This window comes from Neolamprologus brichardi, chromosome 2, assembly GCF_056152115.1.
Source record: "Neolamprologus brichardi isolate AB-2024 chromosome 2, ASM5615211v1, whole genome shotgun sequence".
NCBI lineage: Eukaryota > Metazoa > Chordata > Actinopteri > Cichliformes > Cichlidae > Neolamprologus > Neolamprologus brichardi.
This window is the reverse complement of record NC_142105.1, coordinates 18,501,197-18,514,088: the sequence shown is the minus strand read 5'-3', so window position 1 is coordinate 18,514,088 and position 12,892 is coordinate 18,501,197.

Genomic DNA, 12,892 nt, shown 5'->3' with positions numbered 1-12,892 from the left:
TTACATATTTGTTTAATATGTGTGTTGAAGGACATATCCTGGTCAAAAATGGATCTTCTAAATGCATCTTGTACATATCTGTGGTCATTAGCAAACGTCACCTGCCTGCTCACTGGAAAGAAAATCTAAGATTACACCATCAATCTAATCTGTATTTATCCACGGGTGTTTACTGAGCCTGGAGGCTTTTTTCAGCAACTTACCGAATCCCACCGAGAGCCTGGTGTGGACAGCGTCTTATACTGCTGCTACTGAGCTGATACATGAGAGGAGACAGGGGTTAAGTGCCTTGTTAGTGGCACCTTTTAATGGGCTCTGACTTGCAGGCTTTCTGTGCACAGACCTGCTTTCCCGAGCTTTAAAATCTGAGCTTTAAAATTCTCTGTTCAGCTGATGAGAGTTTAAAAGACATCTGGTGAATGTTTTTAAAATATTTGTGGCTGTTTTTTAATTATTAATGAAATGTTAAAACTGCTTTAAGATGCCACTGACAGTGTGAGTACTTCTGTTAATGTTAATATAGTCACTGTGCCTTTGAAGATAACACATGATGCCCTGCTGCTTCGGAGGTAGAATGAGCAATAGGATTTTTTTTTTTAAAAAAGAAAGATGAGTAAGGTTGTAATGTAGGGAAGTCCATTATCTTAAGAACTGTGTTCTTTGCTGTCCAGAGTTCCCCCCCTGGTGGCAGATCCTTTGTTGGATAGTAGTACTGCATTAGTGTAATGACACTCCCCCCAGCTCTGGTCACACACAAAGTAAAAAAATTGCTGACTTGCATCTTAAAGTTTTTCACTCTGAGGAATAAGAGAATGTTTCTGCACAAGTGATTACGCTGCAGATATTTAGATGACTGATGTACACGGACAGGAGTGTGCAGCCGGGGTGAATCCTGAGGTGAGGAAGTTAGATCAAAGATGTCTTTGGCACTGTGTGAGACCTGGTGAGACAATTAGCTCATTAATGTGTGTAATAACTTTTTAAATGTCATAGTGCCACTCTATGGTGGTCACGCAGAGAAAATAATCACCACGTTGCTCAGAAAACAGGCACACTGGGTTGAAACAGAATTTTTCATTAATTTTTCTTTCCCATCTGCATATTCGTCCGACTGCATGTCAAGGACAAAACTGCCAGCCATACTTATGGAAAAAAAATCGATATCCCCTAAAAGCCTTTCATTAGAAACATATCCATTTGCTGTGTATGGCTGCCAGGGAAAGTTGTGTCTGGAAAAGCTCCAGTGGCTTTTTTAAAAGCCAACTCGAGGCTCCTTTCCTGACAGAAATGTGGTTCATTACCTATGTGTGGGCTTCCAAGCTATTAGACACATTTGAGCCGACTACTCAAAACCTTTATTCTCCTCTAAGATCTCTGAAGTAGCATTTTAAAGTTTCTGTTTTTCACTTTTCTTATCAGGAGCAACATTTTGAGGCTTGTAATTACTGCTGAACACACAAAGGACAAATCACAGGGCAAATACTTCTGAAAGCACCGCACACATGTACATTTAGTTTGCTCCAACTCTACCTGTTAACTGTGTGTTCACATTTTTTGCAAATGACGCATAATCTTTCTGAGTGTCGCTGACGCTAGCTGCACACAACTTTAGAATGTTCTTGATTTGGACACTTTAAAATGGAGTAATATCTTTAGACTAGACAGAAAAATGTACTTCAAAGAAAAACAGCAAGGTATCCACTTACAAACATGCAGTAAAACAGTTGCATAGATTACAAAGTCTAAATTGTTTGGACATCCATTCACTGCTTTTCTTCTTCTGTAAGACTTCAAACAAAAAAACACCTCCCAACATATAAGAGTTAATTGCTTTTTGTCAAGAATTTACCAAACATGTCTCTCATGTCCAGGAAAAAACAGACTTCTACAGATTAATGTCAGTTAATTTAGTTGCCTAACAAGTAAAAAAAAATCCCCAGCTTGATGCTGGGAGGAGATATAAATCCCTTTGGGGTAGCGTCAGGAAGGGCAGCTTAAAAATCTGTCAAATCAAACAGAAGGAGCTGCCTGCTGTGGTGACCCCTTATGAATAAAGCAGCAGCCAAGTGGCTTTAATGGATACAAATAAAATGGCTTTAAACCCCCTTTAAAATGGCTAACCTAATTCAGGTCCATCCAGATGATGCTAGTTGAATCCCAGTTAGTGAAATAGAGATCACCTGAGTGCACTTCCTGTGTCTGTATCTGGTTAATTACGCCATGAAGATAAACTCTCTAGGCAACTCCAAGAAAAGGTTATAGAAAAGTAGAAGTCAGGGACTGATGTAAAAAAATATGACGTCACTGAACATCGCTTGGAGTTCAGTTAAATCTGTCAGTAAAAAAAAGCAAGAAATAAGACAGAGACGTAAACAGACCTGGAACAGGTCGTGCTTACAAACTGAGTGTGCAAGATGCAGACCACCAAGACACCTGTGACTACTCCAAAGCTTCAGCAGCCGAGACCGAAAGACTGCGACTACAACACTGTTGCCTGAGAGCTTCATCCGTCAAAGCTTTATGAACAATAGGAAAAAGAGAAAAAAGCTCATGTTAAAGCTTTGCTGGAGAAGCATGTGGGAAACTCCGAGGTGAACGAGAAGAATCTGATGGGCAGTTTAGCCATCAGACTAAACACGATGTTTGGCAGACACCAAACACTGCACATCTCCACACACATGCTATCCACACTGTGAAGCATGGTGGCGGCAGCGTCATGCTGTGGGGATGCTTCCTGGCAAACAATCTGATTTTACAGCATGACAATGACCTGAAGACACAGAAATGGTTTATGGAGATGAACAAGGTGGAGGCTCTGGAGTGTCCAAGTCAAAGCATCAATCCAACGAGGAATTTAGGACTGGACTTGAAAAGGACTCTTCAACCTGACAGAGCTTGAGTAGTTTGACGGAGCGGTATCTACAGACTCTGTGCTGTGATGGCAGCCAAAGGTTCATCTGTTAAATGCATTCACTTATTTTACATGACGTTTGTTTTTTATTTTAAATTTTTAGACGTCTGTTTTAACTTTGTCAAATGTTTTTAAAATGAATTCTTGCCATAAAAACCGAGTTATATTTACCATGATTCCATTTATAAAAGCGATAAATGGAGGGGGGAATGCTTTTTATAGGCACTGTGCTTTCAACTTCATTCCTTTCATATTCTCTATATAAACTTCCCACCATAAGAGCCATATGCATTAAGCTGTCTCTTGAATGAAAATAACAGAGGTCTGTTTTCTGTTTATGCTCTAAATCCATTCGGTCTCATTCTTTGAGGGTACGCCTGATTTTTTTGCTGTATCACTTTCCCTCTGCTGCCTTTTCTCATCTGTTTTTCTCAACATTGCTCCCAATTATGCTTCCCAGTCTGTTGCTGAGCTCTTTGGGTCTGCATGTGCACTTTCCTGTTCTCAGTTCTCTATTTGTGAACTCCCCTTCCCCCCCCACTGTGGAGGACTGTCGAACAGAGCGGCGGTCTTTATGCAAACAAACATGACCTTTTCTCTGAGCTCACTTCACTTGTTTTTGCCATTTTAGCAGCTGCTTAACTAACTAACTTCATTTATAATACATGTAAGCTATGAAGTCATTCACAGGTGCTCCTTCACACAAATGATGGATATGTGATCCAAACCTATCCAGATACTTTCTGTATAATTTCAGAGGTTCAGATTTATTTATTTACAGGAAATAGACAAAATGTGCAATACTGTATCTCTGTCACACTTAAATGTTTCAAATTGTAATACATTTTAATATTAGACAAAGATAAATGAGTAAACAAATAGTAATTATACAGGTTTAAAATACAGGTTTAAAATGATGATATTATTTACTAAAGGAAAAACATCATCCAACCATACCAGGCCCTGTGCGAAAAAGTAGTTCCCCCTGAAGTGGATAACTGGTTGTGTGACCCTTATCATCAAGAACTGCAGTCTTGCATTTGCAATAACAGGCAATGAGTCTTTTGCATCACAGTAGAAGAATTTTAGCCCACTCTTCTTCGCAGAACTGTTTTATTTCAGCCACAGTGGAGGCTTTCAAGCACGGACGGCCTGTTTAAGGTCATACCAAAGCATCTCAATCAGATTTAAGGACTGTTTCAGATCATTGTCATCATTGCTGCATGACCCAAGTGCTTTTGAGCTTCAGGGCATGAAACTCAAGGATGATCAGGTAGAGAACAAAATTCATGACTGAATCGAATCATCCTGAAGCAACAAAGCAGCCCCTACCATCACACCGTGTCTGATTCTTGTTCTTTATATGAAATGCTGTTATTTTAATGGCAGCTCAAGCTTTCTAAAAAGTTCACCTTTTGTCTCGTCAGTCCACTGAACATTTTCCCAGAAGTATCTGGGATCACCAAGATGTCTTTTGGTAAATGTGAGATGAGTCTTTGTGTTCTTTTAGGTCAGCAGTGCCTTTCATTTCCTTGCCTATTCCCTTTTTTGTTGTTGAATCCTGAACACATAAGTGAGTTTTGTAGTTCTTTAGATGTTTCTTGGTTCTTTTGTGGCCTCCTGGATGAGTCGTTGATGTGCTCTTGGATTAACTTTGATAAGCCGACCTCTCTCAGGATGTTCCAATAATGGATAATGGCTCTCACCGTATTTTGCTGGAATCACAAAGCTTTAGAAATGGCTTTGTAATCATTTACAGACTGACAGATGTCAAACTGTAGCATTTTAAGAAATAAAAATAGTCAGTTTAAATTGGATGGCAACAACATGTCTTTCAGAAACACTCCAAACGTCTTCTTTCTGGTTTTCTTTGTTTCATGATGTTCCAAATGTTTTGAGATTCATCTACTACAAAGCCATGCTGTTGCAATAGATGCAGCATGCAGCTCAGCATTACCTTGCTAAAACATGCCAGGGCTGAAGACGTCATATGGATGGGAGCATATGTTGCTCTGATAATGCCTTTTCAGACGTGCAAGCTGCCAACTCCATAGACACTAATGCACCCCGGTACCATCAGAGATGCAGGGCTTTGCGTCCTCCAGACTGAAGAGGAGAAGGAGTGTTATCAGCACTCAGTTCAGAGTCCATGTTTGTTTGATTTGTCTGACCACTACTTTCCAGTTATTTTAAATGAGCTTTGGCTCAGAGAAGAAGGTGAAACTTCTGGATTGTGTTCATATATGGCTTTTTTTTTTTTGCATGGTAGACTGATTAATCTGCATTTGTGTTCATAAACAATGATTTCTTTAGATGCGACAGAATCATTCCTGTTTTCAATGCAGTGCTTGCCAGAGATCACGGGCATCCAAGATTGATTTTTGACTTGCACAAAGCAGTTTCTCCAGATTCCCTGATTCCTTTGATGATATTATGTATGGCGGATGATGGTGATATTCAGTTTTACATCGAGGAACATTATTCTGACATTGTTGCAAAATTTGTAGACACAGTCTTTACAGATTGGTAAACTTCTGTCAATTACCCAATCACGTTGCTGCCCTGTCACTGGTTAACCTGAGTAGTTACAAAATGTTTCTTTTCAGTATCATTTACTCTTTCAGCTTTTTTGTGAGACCTGTTGCTGCAATCAAATTCAAAATGAGCTAATATTTTTCATAAAGTATAAACTGTCTCAGTTTAAACATTTGATATTTTTTATGTTCTGCTGTCAACAAAATATGGGTTTTATACAGTGTCCTGACTTTTTGGGAATTGGGATTGTAAAAACATGTCCAGCTATACTTGTGACCACTACACAAAGACTTTGGGGTCAATGTAAGGATTAGTTTTAAGTTTAGGTTAAGGTTAGGGTTTGCCACTTCATATGTTAGAGTTAAACTTAGTTTTAAGTAGCTTGGGAATGCAATAGTGTCAGTGACTGTCCTGACAAAGTAAGCCAAACAATATGCCTTTGTGCTTATGTGTGCCCGTTCCCCTCTCACAGACAATATAAAAGATGGACAAAGCTTCTGGGTTTGAAGAGTGAAGCCAACTCGGAAGTGCCTTAAACCTGCATTCTTTTTAAAGGCCACCAGGGGGCAGTGCACGTGGTTGCAAAAAGACTTCCGGTGTTCTGCGAAACTTTGTCAAAACACCCAACCGTAGCGTAAATGTATAGTCATGTCTATCAATCCGTGCTACCTTATGAGAATATATATATATATATATATATATATATATATATATATATATATATATATATATATACTACCTTACGTGGTTTATGCCTCCATCGTACATATCTATAGGTAGGTCGTTCTGATGGCCAAATCACACTTATCGTTACATTACATGCTTCCGGCTTGGATTTATTTAGATATGACGTAAATAAATCGACCTAAATTAAGACTTGAAATATGACTTCAATTGAGACTCCAAATTGGAGTATTTTTGCACAAAAAACAAAACGCATGTTGGCTTGAAAAGTTAACAAACTGACGACAGCTTAAGGAAAACAAGTATCAGCTGTAATAAAGAAGTAAAACATATACTAACCTTTTTTCGCACGCACGAGATCGGGGTAGGATCAAATATTTGGCGTGTACTAGTAACACCGAAAACATGGCAGTTTTGAGTTGTGCGCATGCGCAGTAACAACAAGTAGGACAGCTTGATAGGTAGCGTGTTTTGTCAGACACCGGCTCCTAAACTACTTCAAACTTGGCGCCGACTCTCACTCAGGTCCTCGGCGATACACGGACCAAGCATGAAGGGACCCGATGAGTAGCTGTAAGGAGAGCAAAAGATGAAGCTAATAAAATGTATTCACAGAGTGAACTGTTGTAAACACAATAACAGTATAGTTTATAGCAAACACTAAGATTCAGGAGTTACTATGCAAATCAGTAAATGTGACCAATGTTTACTGATTTACATATCACCTCAAACATCTGGTGAAACAGATGTGTATATCCACATTTCAGCATGTCAGCAATATTCGATAAAACCTTTTTACAACTTCATTTTTGCTTACAAAGTTTAATATCTTAGCCAAGGAAAGAGAAAGATCTTTATTTTATTTTATTGTATGTTTGCATCACATAACTCACTAATTATTTCAGTCTCGGTTTAAAATGGAGCATCAGCGCTCACTCTTGGCTTTAGAAGTTTCAAAGCAAACAATGTTAACCAGAGTTTTTCAGTCACAGCTCACGGTCTTCATTATTCAAGGATATCATCAGCAGGTAAACTGTAAACAAACACAAGCTTGCAAACATCATTTACCGATGATTCAAAGCTCCTGAAAAAGCTAGCGAGTGCACTTTGTGGTTACTGATCAGTAGGCTAGAAGTGAGTCTGTCAGATCCTGAGATTTCAGCCTTTTTCAGTCAGTACTGTGTATCAGATTGAAACCTTCCCACCTCATAAAGCATCTCCTTGCTTAAAAAGTGTCACTCACAGAGGACATTTTTATTTCGATGAGGGTCATGAGGATTGCTAAAAAGCCCTTTTGGCGATCTGGACTCCACCATCATCAACCTGTGGCTGGATCATCTCACACCTGCTGAGTTAATATTTAATGAGCGCTCTTCATCTCTGCTGCTATTTAAATTTTTATTTGTTTTTAATAACCAGCGTAAACCAAACCCTTTACACCAGATATCTGTCTGTTCCATTGTTCCACCAACTAATAAATACCATCTTCTAGCAATGTTATTTTGTTATTTTGTTGCGTTCTTACTGAAAATGAGAAATAGTGAGTGCTACATTTCTAAACCAAAACCTCTGCAAGAGAGAAGCTACAGTATTATTGTAGATATTATTGAAGTTCTGGAAAGTGCTCTCAGAATGACTTCACACAAAATCAGATCAGACCCTGAAACGTCTGAGCTAACGCGTTCCTGTCCCATGTAGTTCACGGAGGGTTAACGAGCTACTCCTCCACTGCTGTGTAAGTCAAGCCAGTAGTAATTTTATGCAAACAGCAAGTGTTTCCCTCCAGGCTTCTTAACAACTAAGCCGAGGTTTAGCGAGCTGGATTCCTCTCAACAGCTTGGAACAGAAACTGTGGCAGAAACTCAGTGAGGGGAGAAGGGGAACCCTGGCAGCGTCTGCAGCCACAGAGTGACTCGTGCGTCAATCAATAGCTCCTGCAGTGGCAGTGTTTTCAGAGGGAGCCAGCTCTAAACTTGCAATAACCTCTCTGGCTTGTTGCCATCTGCCACTTAGCAGACAACTCCTGGAGCATCAAAAGAGTGGAGGAGCGGCGCAGCTGTAATTAGTCCTGCATTTGCTGATGGACAGGCAGGCACGGTTGGATCTTACCTTACCTAAAAGAGAGACGAGGGGCAAAAACAAACACACATGTTTCCTTCATTCGGCATACATGCTGAGGAGGTGCAAAATGCTTACCGATTTATGAGAAAATGATTTATGCTGTTTCACATGGGCACAAACACAGGCCTGTGGTGATTTAAAGATACATCACACTGCAAAAGGAAGAACTCTCATTTCACACATTCTGTTTTTCTTCACTACAGAATAGAAACATATAAAAATATTTCGGTTGCTTTTATAAATTTCGAATTTTCATCACAGGACATGTTCTATCCAACATGTGCATTGCTGGAAGGGAGCACAAGCTGCATTATAAAGGGGAAAATCTGCTTTCTTTTCAGTTACAAAAGGCTGTGTGTTCATCAGCTTGTTGCTTGACTGGCCTTGCTTCTAGACGGGCTGTGTGCACCTAGTTTGTGAAACCAGCTGCATGCTGCATCTGAACTTGACTCTGATAAAAAAGAAGTGTGAATTCAAAGGGTTATGTGCCAAAAACCAGAAGAGCGGTAATGCCTGCTGATATCTAACTCCAGGAATCCCTCCCAGCAAACCTAACTAGTGGGTCCTTAAACATCTTGATGCCGCTGGTATTCTGAAGCAGTGGAGCTTTGAGAGACTTACAGTTCAGTGAGATGTTTTTATGTCTCACGGCAGATCATCCAAACGTGATAGAAGACGGGTCTGGAGCTGAGTCTGACTGGGGGCCAGACATGAATCTTATTGACGGGCTCTAATCTCAAATCATCTGCATCGACCTTTTATATAAATTTGACGTCCAAAAAAAATAGTCCTCTACATTTTCAAAAACTGCATATATATCTACATTTTTATTATAATTTGAAGTTGTCAATAACAAATTTTATTTACTCCACAGCTGCAATTAGTCTAGCATTATTCAACATAATGGCAGGAGTTGTTTAAGTAATCAAGAGCAGACTTGTACAAACATTTAGTTAGTTACTAAATTAGCACTAGAACAAGGATAAACATTTAATGCTCCAGCAGTGACGTTGTAGAAACACAAACTAAGGAGCTTGGAAAGAAAAGCGTCTGGACTTCTTTAAGTTGCTTGAAGATGTTTCACTCTCATCCAAGAAGCTTCTTCAGTTCTAGGGGTCAAATGGTGGGGAGTCCCAAATTTAAACCCAGTGGGAGTTTCCCCCCAAAGAGGGACAAAAGGACCCCCTGATGATCCTCTAATCACATGAGCCAAGGTGTGAAAGCGGGTGTGGGTCCCAATCAGCCAGGGTTTCGGGTGAGCTCATTGTGAAACCTGGCCCCACCCTATCATGTGATTTCCTGAGGTCAGATGGCCCAGGATGTGAGTGGGCGTTAAGGCGTCTGGGAAGGGAACTCAAAACTGGATTATAGATGGCAGACAGTTGGTGTCGTAAGCCTCCACCTCTGTTCAAAGATGGTCGCTCACAGTGGACATAGATGGCTTCTTTCACTCCTCTTTCAAACCATCTGTCCTCTCTGTCCAAAATGTGAACATTGGCATCCTCAAAAGAGTGACCTTTGACCTTTAGATCCTTGGCTGATTGTGATCAACACAAACCTTACCAGGAACGACACCATTTTTTTTTTTCTTTTGATGATAAGCCGTCATCTTAGAGAATTTTAAACCTCCTGCTGGAGGTTTCTTCCTGTTAAATGGGAGTTTTCCCTTCCCATTGTTGCCAAGTGCTTCTCACTGGGGATCATCTGATTATTCTTTGACATTAAATACACCACCTGCTATAATTAGAAAAGGTAATTTAAGGAATTGAAACTAAAATCTGGCCTAAGCGAGTTCAAGCATCTCAATTGATAAAATAATACAAATAAAAACAATAATAACCAAATCAATAACTGTCCTTTCTGTGTCACTTCCAGCTCTTTTTAATCCCTTTAAAGGTCTCAGTCTTTAGAAAGTGGTTACAACACGCTCGGCTTCATAGACAATGTGTGTTGGACAAAGAGGTTAATGGGGATTTGAGATGTGGAGGGCTCTGTGGTTTCTGGGTTACCATTGGCAAAACATCCAATATTCACTAGTTGCTGCAGTTTAGATCTTAGACGGCTGCAATAAGCTGATGTTCTTAGACCCAGCAGTATGTTTAAAAACACATTTTAGTCATTGTTTAAAGAGCAAGAGCTGTGTTGTAGATGAACATGTGACAGTAATGAAGGTGAAATATGTAGGACTGTTTTCCACTTAACCCAAAGCCAAATGAAGGGCATCACGATTGTAACAGATTCCTGTTGAACACCGTAAAGAAGCTTGTTGCCTTTTTTCCTGCACACCATGCTTGTGTGTGTAGTTTGTCCCCAGAGCAGTTTCACTGAGGGCCTCGCTGCGAGCTGACAATCTCACCAGCAGCCAGAAACATGCAGTTTGACACGCTTTGACTTCACTGAAGAAGTGTGTCCAGTACAGCCTTTTCATGTACAGTTTAGCCACACTTTAGGCTCTTTAGCAACATTTAGTTAAGCACACTTGTGGATTCTAAACGTAGTTCTACAGACAGGCTTCCACAAGCAGAGTTTAACAGCTCCTGACAGTGTGGGTCATTTCATAAAGGCGGATTCATTGTGTTGGAAAAGCTTTGCAAGGAATCTTTAACTTTGTCCTAGCACATATTTCTTATCTAATCTGTTTCACAGGCATGAGCATAACAAATTAACAGCTGTGTGGGAGGTTTTATTACAAAAAATAATAAAACAAAACAATGACATTTGGTTATGGTGTTAGGATGGGCTGAAAGCTTCTGTTTCCTGTCTGTGACTCCATGTCTTTGCTCGTATGTAGATTCCAACATTTAAAGTCTTTTGAAAGAGAACTTTTCTCTTTTGACACATGTGGCACAGATCGCAAAGATTAAAATTTTTACAGAGCGAGAAAGAAAAATAGTTTTCCAAATTCGATGCACCAGGCTCGGATTGGAGCAGGACACTTTCCTTTCACAGAGATGCCTGGGGTGAAAAGAGTGGGTCAGATATAAGGGTATTCATGAGCCCACAGCTGAGCACTGCAGTGTTGCTGTTTGGGCCAAAAACACAGCCACATCACCTCGATGGTCTCAGCTGCTGTTTGTGCCAACATGTTTACACCCTGCAACGTTCCAGAGTTGATGGTCTCCTTGTAGCGTTTCAGTGTAATCCTTCAGAGGCCAGAGCCTGAGGGTGGTCACCACAACAACAACAACAACCATGAGTCGGGCTAGAAGGAATGTCCCTCTTGAACTAGATATCTGCATCTGAGTATGAGGTGAAACCTCAGATGAAGAAGGCCAAGATAACTACTGAGATTATTTAATCATCATTATTTAATTTCCTGAAATAACACAAATGATTGAACAACATCCCATCCATCCATTCGCTTCCGCTTATCCTTTTCAGGGTCGCGGGGGGCGCTGGAGCCTATCCCAGCTGTCATAGGGCGAGAGGCAGGGTACACCCTGGACAGGTCGCCAATCTGTCGCAGGGCCAACACACAGGGACAGACAACCATTCGCACTCACATCCATTCGCACATTCACACCTAGTGACAATTTGGATTTTCCAATTAACCTATCCCCACAAGCTGCATGTCTTTGGACGGTGGGAGGAAGCCGGAGTACTCGGAGGGAACCCACGCAAACACGGGGAGAACATGCAAACTCCACACAGAAAGACCCCGGCCTGATGGTGGAATTGAACTCAGGACCTTCTTGCTGTGCGGCAACAGTGCTAACCACCGTGCCACCGTGCTGCCTTGATTGAACAACATATGTAGGAATATGTTCACTTTGAGATGTCAACAAAGAAAACAGAAGAAAACAATTCCAAAGCATCATTATTTCATACACGGCAGTGGTCATATCTCATTTGTATGCTTAGCGTATTAAAACTGCATTCATTAAAGAAGGACATCCTTCCTGGTTGACATCAGTTACACTTTAATTTATTAGTAATTTCCCACTTATGGACTTTTTAAAAATAAATGTGGTGAGTTTCTCACCTTGGGCACATAAATCAGCTGCTCCTCATCCTCCTCCCGCTTCCCTCTTTTTCTTCCAGTCTAACTGTTTTTGATGTCAGAGCTTTGTGTATTTTTTTTTAACCCAGCTACAGTATACAGCAACATCGTGTCTCAGTGGACACAACCTTCACCGACTCAGTTAGTGCAGCCTAAATATCACTTCTTTGTTTTGTTTGTTATCCATCCTCTCGCCTGAGGAAAATACGAGGAGGTAGACCTTTGCTGGCTTCATCCACCGACACTCTTCAATTTTAGTTTCAGTCAATGAAGAGTTTTTGTTGCAGCAGTACTTTTCCATGACACACCTCTGAATGAATGTGTTTACTTACATTCAGATTCACTAACGTATGCACGGAGGTAAGGATGAAACTGGTCAGAGCTCACATTTCATGAATCCAGAGTAATTTTCTGTGGCACTTTCACAGTATGCACACATTTCTGTGCTCATATCGGTGAATGAAGGACCAATGGTTGAGATTCTCTGTCCCCAATAAAGGCACAGAAAAGGCCAAAAGAATTACAACCTCAATCAATCAATCAAGGCTTTATTCGCCACGTGCAGGTTGCCCTGCAGTGAAATAGGACAACCATCCCCCCGACCTTACACACACAACACAGACATCACATGGGGATACAGG